The sequence below is a fragment of the Peromyscus californicus genome, unplaced genomic scaffold (assembly GCF_007827085.1).
Source record: "Peromyscus californicus insignis strain IS unplaced genomic scaffold, ASM782708v3 Scaffold_5__1_contigs__length_169319896, whole genome shotgun sequence".
Taxonomy (NCBI): domain Eukaryota; kingdom Metazoa; phylum Chordata; class Mammalia; order Rodentia; family Cricetidae; genus Peromyscus; species Peromyscus californicus.
The window spans coordinates 17,613,296-17,626,595 of record NW_026294573.1 but is presented as its reverse complement, the minus strand read 5'-3'; the positions used below and the strand labels follow the sequence as shown (position 1 = coordinate 17,626,595).

The 13,300-nt window shown below is 51.4% G+C and overlaps 1 protein-coding gene across 5 annotated transcripts in view; it reads right to left on the bottom strand.

The window, feature by feature from the left end:
* The window catches only part of Ephb2 (EPH receptor B2), a 189,765-nt gene that overhangs the window by 126,916 nt on the left and 49,549 nt on the right, over positions 1-13,300 (bottom strand). The window lies entirely within an intron of this gene.

Here is a 13,300-nt window from a genome sequence, read left to right as displayed (position 1 = left end):
CTCGCTCTGTAGACCAGGCTGGCCTCGAACTCAGAGATCACCTGCCTCTACCACCCAAGTGCTGGGATTAAAAGTATGAGCCACCACCACATGGGCTGGTGGAGGATCTTAATCTAGGATTCTCTCTTAGGTGTTTCAGAGGGTCCACCACCAATTCCTCAAAATTTTACATCAAAATTCAAGTATCTATTTGCTTTTCAGTTTATATCAAATTCTCAGACACTGGAATGACAGCCTTGGAGGAGGTCCCTCTTCAACCTCTGCGGACCCAGCATTTGCCTTACTGGCCTCAGGACAGGTACCCTCCCTCTTCTCCAGTAGTCATTCCTTATACCATGTCTCATCCTGGAGTCCCTCCTCCAGTGCTCAGCCACCTCCACCCCAGGATGGAGCCCTGAAGAGGGGAGTTAAGAACAGACTTCAGAGTGTGCTTGCCACTTGCTCTATGGGGTCCCAGAGACTCAAACCAGTGTCAGAACCAGTAGCTGATGAGGGAAAAGCCACACAGCTGAAAGTGAAGGAGATCCACGGGCCCTTGCAGATCAGAGTCAGTATCCTTCCCTACTAGTCCTTTCCTACCAAGGGCTGTCAAAACTGACCTGAACTGTCACATCTTGAGTGGATTTACACAGATGCTTTCAAGCATTCATTCAACAAACACATCTCAACACCCGTTATATACCAGGCACTGGCCTGGGTACTGCAAGAGAGAGAGCAATGACCCATGTGCAGGAGGCCAGTGAGGTGGCTGGCTCAGCAGGGAAAGGCGCTTGTCAAATGAGGGGAGTTCAATCTCTAGAACCCACACAAAGGTGGAAGCAGAGAGCCAACGCCACAAAATTGCCCTCTAACATGCCCGTAGGGTCATGGATTAGCCCCATCATGCATGTGCATATATACACACATACTCATAATAAATATTTATTTTTTAAAAAACACCCTACTATGGAGCAGTTCATAGACTGGAGATGGAGATGAGTATAAATATAAATGACTATGAGGGAATTGGCAGAGACGCTCACAGCTCCACACCGCCTATGATAGGAGACACACTACCCTACTCCAATGTTGGGGCCCGGTTCAGGCATCATTATTCAGTACCACCATTACGTGGCCATCTCTGTATCCCCTGCAGGCATCACTAATCAATCTCTACACTCTGTGGCCACTAATCACTTCCTCCATAGAGTTCCAGGAAATGAAAAACAGACCATTTGAGGTGCTTGCCCGGTCTTGCCTAGTAGCCTCATTTTGGGAAGAGGGCATCTGGAGCAGTGGGAGACTGTTCAAGAGCTGGTGAAGGACTGGGACACACAGGTGTCTTGCCTCCCACCATCTACATTTCCAGGCACTTGACACAACTAGTCATTTGGTCTGTGCTAGATGCACCAGGGCCAGGAGAGTGTCCAGGCGGCAGAGAAGGTCCAAAATGGGAGGCCATGAGGGTGTGAACTATGGCAGGGCGGTGGCGATAGAGGGTGGGAAAAGGGAGGAGTGTCTGGGCGGAGGTGACCCCAGCCAGACCTCTGAGCTGACAAGAGAGGCTGCAGAAGAGCCTCATGACCGCCTGGGGCTCGAGTTTGTGGTCACTGTGTCCTCTTGCGCTTGAGAGGGGGCCATGGGGGGGGGGAGGGTGCCAGGGACAGTGGGAGCCAGTGCCAAGGGCATCCTTTTGATGGCAAATTGGGGGGAAGTTCCATTGTGTAGCTCTGGAGCTGAAAGAAGGTTCCTTTACACACTCGAATGCTACAGATTCTTCTTCCTGGAGAGAACAAGGGCTGAACTTTTAACCTGTTTTCTCTCATCGGACTCAGCCAGAGACGCGCCAAGCTGGGCTCTCAGCCTGGACCCTGCAAGCAGCTGCTGGGGGCAGGGAGAGGGGAGCCTCTCCTGGGACAGAGTGGGGTCGGATGGGAGGCCAGCCCGCCAAGCAGGTGGCCCCACCCCTTGGCTAGATTCCTGGCCTGACCCCCAAGGAAAAAGTACTAGAAGATTCTACAACTTGGCGGGAGGAGGGGCTGGAAGTGACGATGGAAACTCGGACCCAGGGGGGTACGAATGACACTCCACAAGGCACACTGTAAAAGTCAGGGCTTACATGTGGCTCCCCAGAAGCCCTGGACACTGTTCTCCTCCCTTCCCACTGGCCAAGTGGGGTGGGAAACTGCTAGAAGAATAAACAAGAGAGCGACCGCTTTCCAGGAAAGAACCAAACGGGAGTGGAAGGTGCAGGCAGGACACAAGTGGAGCCCTGACCCTGCTCCTCCCTCACCTGGCTTGGCCTTAAACAAGCTTTCTGGAAACTGTGACCCCTTGGGCTTTGGCTAGAGGGGGCACAGGTCTGTTCCCCCCGAAATCCACCTTGGCCTTTTAATTCTTTTTTTTTTTTTTTTAAAGATTTATTTATTTATTATGTATACAGTGTTCTACCTGCATGTATGCCTACAGGCCAGAAGAGGGCACCAGATCTCATTACAGATGGTTGTGAGCCACCATGTGGTTGCTGGGAATTGAACTCAGGACCTCTGGAAGAGCAGTCAGTGCTCTTAACCTCTGAGCCATCTCTCCAGCCCGGCCTTTTAATTCTAACACCCCCTTCTACCCTTTGCCTGTGCAAAGGGAAGTGAGCAGGGCAGGGACCTTGACTTCTTTAGTTTTTTGTGTGTGTGTGTGACAGGAACGCACCCTGGCTGAATTAGAACTCAGTACGGGACCGGCGAGAAGACCCCACTGGGAAAAGCACTTGCCACCAAGCCTGATGGTCTGAGTTGGAGCCCCAGGACCCACTCGACAGAAAGAGAACTGACTCCCACAAGTTGTCCTTGACTCTCACATACGTACCATGGCACGTGTGTCTGTATGTATATCACATGCACACTACATAAAAATTTTTAATGTAATATCTGAGAGAGAGAGAGAAAGAGAGAGAGAAAGAGAGAGAGAGAAAGAGAGAAAGAAAGAAAGAAAGAAAGAAAGAAAGAAAGAAAGAAAGAAAGAAAAAAAAGAAGAAAGAAAGAAAGAAACGAACTCACTATATCATCCAGGCTGGCCTAGAATTTGCAGCAATCCTCTTGCCTTGGACTATGAAGTACTAGTAATGGAGGTATATAACACCGTGCTTGGCTGAGACCTCAATTTTAACACAGGTTTCCTCTTGGGCTGACTAGCCTTGAAATTTTGTTCTCTCTCTCTCTCTCTCTCTCTCTCTCTCTCTCTCTCTCTCTCTCTCTCCCCTCCCCCTCCCCCTCTTTCTCCGAACCCAGGGCTTTGCACATACTAGGCAAGCATTCTACCACTAAGCTATATTTCTAGCCTTTTTGTATTTTAAAAGGTTTTGCAATAGTTTCCCAGACTGGCCTTGAACTTGAAATCCTCCTGTCTTGGGTTCCGGAAGAGCTGGGATTATCAGCATGTGGAACCAGACCCTATTAAACTTGAGTCTTTCAGAGCTCCATTTTCCTCACCTGAATTCCTTCTGGGTATGGACAGGGGGTAAGCACGAGGGGAACCTGTCAGCCAGAGCCCATACACCACAGGCCCTCAAGGACTAAGCGCTGACTGCTGCCTTGGGTGTAGCATGGGGCTCCCAGGCCCATGTAGTGCCATGCACACTCACCACTCACCACTCACGAGCTGGCCTCTTAGATAAAACGCAGTGGGGTCCAGAGGCCTCCAGAGCAGTCTGCCTAGCTTTCCTCCTTGCAGAGACGCCAAGGCTTGCCAACATCTCACAAGTGTCAGACCTCACTGGACAGCCACAACCTCCAAGGAGCCCCTCCTGCTCCATCTGAGGCTGCTTCCCTGGGGCATCCCAGCTCCCTTTGTTCTACTCAGATCTGTCAGAGAAGTCAGGTTCCATACCCTGGAAATCTGGAAATCATAGTTCTTGCCTCAGGCAACTGGGTGGGCTCAGGAAAACAACCCTAAATTCTTTCCCCAGCACTTCCTCTCACAGTACCCCAGACAGCTCTCTAATCCCAAAATCTGCAAAGGGAGAGCAAGCTGAAGTTCACTGAGACCCCATGAAGACCCAGAAGCCAGGCAGGGTCATGAGCATGCCTTAATCCCAGCATTCGGGCAGAAGATCGGGAGTTCAAGGTCATCCTCACCTACAAAATGAGTTCCAGGCTAGCCTGAGCTACTGGAGACGCTGTTTCTTTCAAAACAACAGGCATGGGAGATTGCTCAGTGGTTAGGGTACTTGCTACCAAGTGTAAAACCTTGAATTTAATCCCGGGGACCCACATAGTAGAAGAAGATAACTAGATCCCAAAAGTTGTCCCCTGACCTCCACATGTGGGTGATGGCACACACACCCTCTCACATACAAGACAAATAAAGGCAATGAAATATGAACATTGAAAACAAAATAGCCAAAAGCTCACTCATATCTGCACAATGCCAAGAGGTACACAATACGTTACCATTTCAGAACTAGGAAAACCGAGGCCAGCAAAGACTCAGGAACTTGCAGGTGGCCCACCTACCCCATGGACGAGCCGCACTGGAGGAGCACAGGCTATGTGGCACAGTTTACGCACAACTCCTCACGTGCACGGCTCCTTCTGAGCCTCTCCTCTCTACGTGGCCTTCACCTGCCCCAGTGACAGCCGAGTCAGGTCACCTCCCAGCAAAGCCCTAGTGAGCCCACTCATCCCACAGCTCCGCAGCTCAGGGTGTTGAGAGGACCCAGGACCCACAGGAGTCCTTCCCTTGTTTACCACGCCTCTCATCAGCCTGTACATCCCCAAAGGGTGGGAGCCACATTCCCAGGACCCAGGATGGGCTCGGCATGTGGGACATCCCCTCATGCCACCTGCTGGAGTCCACACCATCAGCCTTGCAAGTTGGAACCTGTCACGTAGACAGGACATTGGCCTTCCCACCTCCAACCCGAGCGCGGATTGCTATGATTCATTTACTTTTTTCTTTCCAATTGATTTTTTTTTCTTAAGTGCATTTTAAAGAGGAAAAAAATACCTCTTTATTATAAATGGAAAATCAGTATCACTGGCGTTAGAAGGAAACTAAATATGAGAACTACAATTGCCAACGTCTGTCTATGGGTCACCTAACACAACCTCACTACGCACACTCTGGGGACCACTGGGTTCCACCGGTCTACCTCACCCTCATGTGCTCGGTGATGATGGCAATCCCTCATACAGGGAAACTGCTGTCACTGGGTACAGATAATTAATCACCATGTGGACGTGACAAGGACCATAGCTCAGAATGTATGAGGTAGGTTTGGGAGGATGGGGGGTGGTGGTGCCAGGTTGTAGGGATGGCTTCCTGGAGGAAGAGAAGCGTGATGGAGGCTTGAGAGCCAGTTAGAAGGGAGCCAGCCAATTCTGGGTGGGCTGGGGTGGTGTTTCAGTTTGCTTTCTGTTGCTGTGATAAAACAATGTCCAAAACCAACCTCGTGTGTTATGGAATAATCTTTTTGTACACTGTGAAGATGGGTCTTTGCCAAGGCACCTTCTGATTGGTTTAACAAAAGAGCTGACTGGCCAATAGCTAGGCAAGTAGAGGTTAGGCAGGACTTGCGGGCAAAAGGGGGGAGGGAGGAACAGAGTCGCCAGCCAGTAGCAGACTAAGCAGGAGATGAACATGCCACACTGAAAAAGGTACTGCCATGTGGTAGAGCACAGATAAGAAATATGGGTTAATTTAAGATGTAAGAGCTAATTAGTAACAAGCCTAAGCTATAGGCTAAGCATTTATAATTAATAATAAGTGGTGTTGGTGCACACCTTTAATCCCAGTACTCAGGAGGCAGAGCCAGGCAGATCTCTGTGAGTTTGAGGCCAGCCTAGTCTACAGAGCAAGGTCCAGGACAGGCACCAAAACTACACAGAGAAACCCTGTCTCAAAAAACAAACAAACAACCCCCCCAAAAAAAGTCTCTGTGTGGTTATTTGCAGAACCATGATGAAAACTCCACCTACACTAGTGGAAGAAAGGTTTTATTTGGCTTACAGGTTACAGTCCATCACCAACAGAAGCCAAGTAAGAACTCAAGGCAGGATCCTAGAGGCAGGAAGTAAGTATGAACATGGAGAAATGCTACTCACTGGCTTGGCTAGCTACCTTCCTCATATAGCCCAGGGACGGCACTGTCCACAGCGGGCTGGGCCCTCCCACATCAATCAGCAACCAAGAAAACTGCCCCCACAGACATGACCACAGTCCAATCTGATGGAGGCATTCCTCAACTAAGGTTGTCTCTTCCCAAGTATGACCAGGTTCGTGTCAAGTTGACAAAAACTAACTATGACAGTGGACCAGGTGGAGGGACTCCAGAGGCAGAGGCGAGGAGGAGAGGAGGAACTTGGCTCATGGGAGTTGGTGGAGGTGGAGACAGCTGGGTGACCCTGGTGGGAGAGGCTCTCTGGGGGCTGGGCCTGCGTTGGAGCAGCGCTGCTTGCTAAAGGGCAGCAGCTTGCCAAGCCCCTGCACTGGACCATGCCCAGCAGCCAACATCCTCAGCAGCCTCGCTGGTGTCACCTGCTCAGCCCCTGTTTGACACGGCTGTGCATCTGCCCCCACATCTCCTGGTAACCAGGAAGACCAGTTACCAGGCCTTGACTGAGTGAAGAGCCATTGAAAACAAAAGGACATCAACCAAGACCCCAGCGGAGTGCTGAGGAAAGTCAGGCCACAAGTTCTCAGCCATCAGGCAAAAACTGGAACCAGAGTGTGTTTCCTCCGGAGAAAACAAAGTTTGGGCCACGGGAGTGGCTTTGGCCCTGGCCCTGCTGTACCGCACCCCCTCTGCTTCCTGGAGACTGCACAGAAGAAAGCAATCAGGAGGCCCTGATTGCACAGGCTGGGGAGGCCCGCCGGCCCCTCCGGCTACGTGTGAATGAGCAGTATGCATTTCAGAAATATTTGAGCTAAAAGGGGAGACACACTGAAGTCGTTAGCATCAGGCCGACGGGAGGTGGCTGCACAGGGCCCCTGCTCACAGGCTGGGGTAGATGTATGCCCCCTGCTCCTCAGCCCGCCTCGCCAGCTCTGCCCAAGCCCAGGTTGGCCTGGAATTCTCTAGGGCCACATACACTGTTCATCTGCACTAACGTGTGTAAGTCCCAAGGACATGAGGAGGGAGCGTTCATTAGGCACTGACGGTATATTAAAGGTTGGCCAAGTCTTTTAGTGCCATTTCAGGCTCCTGACAGCTTACAGGGTCCGTGCCCTGGGACCCTACTTTTACAGATGTGGAAGCTGATGTCAGAGATGAGAAAACAAGCACACTAGGATGTGTGGGTACACTTCTGTTCATCTCCACATCTGTGTTATTTCTAAGATGCCAGGGCTGTAGCCACAAAAATGAAACAACACAGAACAAGAAAAATCACTAATGCATGTGTGTGTGTGTGTGTGTGTGTGTGTGTGTGTGTGTGTGTGTGTGTGTGTTGTACATTCTCTCCATCTCAGTGGGCAGGAGGGGGGAGGAGGCCCAGATGGCCCAGATAGATCCTTGGCTCCAGCACTTTCTCGTGTGACTACAAGGAAGTGGTCTCTCCTCTCTGGACCTCCTTTTTCACATCTGTAAAATGGATCATTGTTAACTTTAGTGATGTGATGTCTCCTGGAGCTCTCATTGTTTAAATTCCCTATGTAGCCCTATGTTCTGACCCTTCTGTCTCTACCTCCCAAGTGCTGGGACTGCAGACAAGGGCCATCATACCTAGTTTTATGTGGTGCTAAGGATTGAAACCAGGACTTGGTGTATGCTAGGCAAGCACTCTCCCCGTTAAGCCACATCCCCAGCTCTCTTGGAGCCCTCATTTTGAGTGTGGGCGATGTCTGCCTCTTCACTATAGTCCCAGCACTGAGAGCCTGGCACTGGTGGATACACTGAATCTGTACAGGGCAGCTAGGTGACCAAACTAAAGGCCACATCCTGTCAGTGACCCTAACACCCCACAGTGTCCCACAGACACTCGCCTGGCAATAAACACACCCCACGCCGCTGCCATTCAGGTTAGCTAGCTATCCCACAGGCCTTCTTTTCCACTCTCAAGGGCCCAGTTACCCCTGCTTGCAGAAGACACTACACTTCTCTGAGACTTGATGACTTGACTTTTCCAGAATGTTCTCCCTGGAATGCGTGGCCCTTCCTGCTCTGTTAGCTTGGCTCCTTCTCCTTCTTCCTGGCAGCTGTCCTTGGCTGCTCCCCCTCTGGCTGGGGTAGTCACAGTCATTCAGTGAACATTGATTCCTTCAGCCTGTGCCAAGGTCTTCGATGCAGAGACCGACCCACGGGTCCCTGCCTCAAAGAGCACCCAGACTCGTGCCCGACAGATGAACTCACGGCAGAGAGAAGCAGAGGGAGTGGTTGGTCCAGGCTGGAAAACTGGGTCACACGTGAGAAAATCAGCTCTGGATACGGAATCAGGAAAGACATCTCAGAGGAAGCAGCAACTGGGCTGGGCGGAGAGGGCTCAGCACAACGGAGTCACAGGTGGGACAGCCCTGGGCCATTCTGGATACCGGTGAGATAGACGCCCAGCTTGCAGTGGGCTCAGGGCTACACATTGCTGCAGGGGGAGCCATGTATGAAGAAGCTGGAATGTAAAGGGCCTTGGATGCAGGCCTGAGGACTTGGGATCTTGTCCATAGGCACCAGGGAGCCATGGAGGATGCCTGGAGAGGGTAGTCATATGGCCTGTCCTGAGAACCACTAGGTAACAGACCAACCCTGGTATAGGAAAGGAAGTCAGAGTCGGGATCCAGCTGTGGCAGGGGCTTGAGGCTAAAGACGAGAGGTCACCTGGTAGCTGTACCCAAGGGCCTTTGCTCCAGCTCCCCACAGCCCAGTTAGTCAGCCAGCCAGCCTGCCGGGGTCCCCATGGGACATGTACTGCCCTGTGCCCTGCCTACAGCTCCTGTTGTACCTGCTTGCATTGGTGTGGCTGAGGTGACTTGAATCTAGGCCTGGATGGCATTGCTCAGCCTAGTCAGGAGCCAGGCATAAGCATCAGTAGCTGGGAGCCAGAATACTCTTCCCATGGCCCAAATGAAGAATTCCAAGAGGATGCCAAGAACCACTCAAGGGCTGGTCTCTTCTCTGAGCCTTGATTTTTCTCATCTATAAAATGGGGCCGAAGAAAGCCTTGCTCTACATCCCTCATGGCTTTGAGGAACTGAGGGTATACTGGGTGCAAAGTCTGTTTGTTTTCAGACCTTCTTTTTGAGACAGGATCATGCTATGGGTCCCAGCCTGGCTGTGAACTTGATATAGAGCTGGGTTATCTTCAAACAGGACCCTCTGGCTTCAGCCTCATGAGCGCTAAGAGGATTAGCCCAGCTTGCATTGAGTAACATGCAGAATCCACAGCAAAGGTAGCGAGCTAATGCCTGAGGAGGCCACCTCTAGCAGTTACTTCATTAGTATCCTCTCACTGTTATCCCAGAGCACACTTCTGGAGAAACTGCGGCACAGAGAGACCAAGGAATCCTACAAGGCTGACAAGAGGCAAGACAAAATTTGGCCTTTTGGGGTCCAATCCCAGAAGCCACCAGGCCACGTAGCTTCACAAATAGGACAGGGAATTATTCCCTCCACCAGAACCCTCAGTGCTAGGCTCTCACACACTCTGGAAGCTGGCACTGTCATCTCCCATGATAGAAATCAGAAGACTGAATCCAGAGAGTCCCAGAGACCGGTCTACTGTCACATGGCCAGAAAGAGGCAAAGCTGGGATCTGAACACAGATCAGCCTGCCCAGCCTTCCAGAGACCTCTCCTCTGTGTTGAGAGTGGGAGGGTTGTTGGCCAAGGGTAAGGCCAATTGGGGGACGATGCTGGAGAAACCCTGAGCCAGCTCCTGGAAGGTTCTGATTTCCTAGTGTGAAACCTGCCAGCAGGCATCGCGCTGTTTTCCCGGCTTTGCCGGCTTGGCCCTTGGGCTCACGGAAAGGGGACCCCGCTAATGTAAAATCCTTATGTAGCAACTCTGCACTCTTCCCTGTCACGCTGCTCCTGGCCCTTGCCTGCCTGGAGCATGCTTGTGTTTTCTCAGGCCCGGGTGGAGGAGTCCCTGTGACGCCAGCTCCTGCACCATGTCCCCAGCCTGCCTGCCGCTGGCCTGGGCATCCGCCAGCGCCGGCTGCCCCGGCTGAAACCCAATCCGGCGGGCCAGCCAGGCTACTCACTAACAGCGGGCCGCATTGTGCAGCCCAAGCTTTGGGGGAGTTTGGATTCGCTGCTTAGGGACCCACTTAACCTCCGCCAAGGACAGGATGATGGATGGGGGTCTGGGACGGGGTTGCTGGGGGCGGGGTGGGCGGTAAATGAATACCAGGGCTTGCTGAGGAAGGGAAGGAAGGGAGGCAGGGACCGATGGCCTGGACATATTAAGAGTTCCTTTCGTTCCCACAACAGCCCCAGGGACGGCTTTACTAGCCTGGTTTCATAGAGGAAACTTACACTCTGAGATGGCAGGTGACTTGTCCAGGATCACACAGCAAGTCAGAAACTAAATCCCAGCCTATGGCTTTGGAGCTTTTCCCAACACTTTGGCTGAAATGAATTCACACATCTAGAGTATTCTAACATCTCAGCAGGGGGCATTACTGTGCACCTACTGAGTCCGTTACTGCTCCATCTAGAGATCTTAAGGTGACCGACTCCTTGGGGGAGAACTGTTAGCCTTCATGGTCGTTTCAAGATCAAAGCTTAGATGGAGAGTTACCTGGTAACTCCAGGCCTCAGCCATTTACATGAGGTAGTTACTAAATATTAAAATATTTTGTTGGGCCAGCAAAATGGCTCAGCAGGTGAAGGTACTTGCCACCAAGCCTGACCACCTGATTTTGGTTCCCAGAACCTCACGTGATGGAGGTAGAGAACCGACTCCTGCAAGGTGCCCTCTGACACACACACTGTTAACACTCAGGAGGCAGAGGCAGGCAGATGTCTATGAGTTTGAGGCCAGCCTGGTCTACATAGAGTTCTAGGCCACCCAGGTCTCCAGAGGGAGACCCTGTCTCAAAAACAAATCCAAAAGACAACACAAACAAAAAGTAAAATGATTTTCACCTCCTCTCTGCCCCTCACCCTGGATACAGCTTCCATTTGCAGTGGGTCTTGAAGACCCCGTAGTTTCCCCTGAGGTGATCCTAGCCCTCCTGGTCTGTACAGAGCACCTAAACTTATGGTTTTCTATCCACTTCAAATATAACCTCCTCTGAGATGCCACCACTGATGAGGCGGAACGCAGGGCTCCCCTGATCACGGACGGGGGTGTCACCCAGCCCTGAGACAGCTTTTTTCTTACTAGCCTCTAAAATGGACTGCAAGCCCCTGGCAGGCAGGGCTGAGGCTGGAGATGTTACAGTCACCCAGCCTCACTGTGAAACCTGCCTTACCTCTACTCCATTATCCGGGCCTCCCAGGCAGCAGTGGTTCCTCCCGGGTCACACTACCCTCCCGGCTGCCTAGCGTCTTCTTCCAGCAGACACACTCACAGGTTATAATAAGACAGCTGAAACACTGTACAGCTGAGGGGCTGGGTTCCAGGAATCCCACAGGCACCCATATCTCAGGTGCCAGAGCCCCTTCTATCCAACAGCAAAGCGGCTGGCTGCAGAGAACCCACCGGCTCCTCCCAGGAACCTGAGGTCATCTCTGCATTTACAATATGGAAGACAATGTGAAGGCTGTTGAAACCATCATACCTCATTGTTGGGGAGCCAGAGCAAAGAAAACAGTCCGTATGTGATTAGTTCAGAAGTGATCTTTTTTTTTTTTTTTTTTTTTAACGGCAGGCTTCATGCAGCCCAGTCTGGCCTCTAACCCTACACCTGAGGATGACCCCAAACGCCTGATCCTCCTGCCTCTACCTCCCAAATGCTGGGATCAGAGGCGTGCACCACCACACTCCATTTCCTGCAGCGCTGGGGATGGAAGGCAGGCAGGGCTTTGTGCCCGCTAAGCAAGCACACTCTACCAACTGAGCCGCCTCCCTAGCCACCAGACACAAAGTTGTTTTAGATGCACAGTTGGTTGGATCCACAGATGTGGAGCTGTTAGATACAGAAAGTTGACTACCCAATTCAGAGCCCTTACTTCATGCCCACCACTGAACTGAACTGTCACACATGCTCAAAATGTCCTATGAGGTGGAATTAGTATTGTCCCCACTTGCCTATCCACCCACCAACACCCATCTGTCTATCATTCTGTTCACCCAATAATCTACCGCCCATTCACCCGCCCACCCGCTGCTCCTGTAGTAGTATCCAAGTGGGCATCCATTCCCCATCACTTTCCCCACTCCTTCCTTCCCACAAAACAGCTTCAGAGAGGTTATGAAACCCACCTAATACCACACAGCTAGAAAGCCACAGAGCCCCGAGGCATACCAGTAACTCTTTATCCTCCATGCTCTGTGGTCTCATGGCTGTCTCACTTAATATCTAACTGTCCTGCTGCATGCAGGCTTAATCGTGTAAGTCGCCTCAAATCCTCTGGATGTGAGCGGAGTGTAAATTACAAATCAATATGACACAGGCCACTGTGAAGTCCACGCCAGGCCTGTGAGGTTGAAGTCAATTAGCAAGCCTGCTGTAGGGTCTGCTGGAGCTGGGTCTATTTGCCTAATTGGCCCTGGTTTCCCCCAGTGAAGGGCAATTAACTCAAACCTCAGAACCGGGAGCACCCCTCTGCTTCTGGGCAACGTGTCGGGCATTTAGCCATGTCAGGATTTAGTTTCGATCATTCATTCACCAGTGACCCCCACACACATATCCATCTGTCTTTCCAATCATCTGATCCTTGCAGTCATCGAGAAAGTCCCCTAACTTCCACCCACCACCGGCACACGCATCCATTTACATGCCTGTCCACCCACCCATTCACTTATCCAGCAGAGCACCCACCCATTCTCATACGCATCCACTCAACCGCCCATTCCAGGTAACCCTTTATGAACACATTCTGCTGTCTTGACGTTCACCCACCCACCCTCTCACTCCATTTACTCACCTACCCACACATTCAGCCTCTCACTTAGTGTATCCCTCTGCATCCATCTCTTCTCCTCCTTCTCTTTCTCTCCCCATTCATCTCTTCATTCTTCCATTCTCATCATTCATTTACACACCCACACACATCTACTTTCCACTCCTTCTATCCAGCCAGCCTGCATTTGTCAAAAGCCTACTGTGTGCCAAGCCAGTATTAAGTACTGGAGGATAATAATAATAATAACAACAACAAAAATAAGCACCATCCTTCAAACACCAGATGATCTGGGACAAACTCTAAACTCCTTATGGTTCTCATC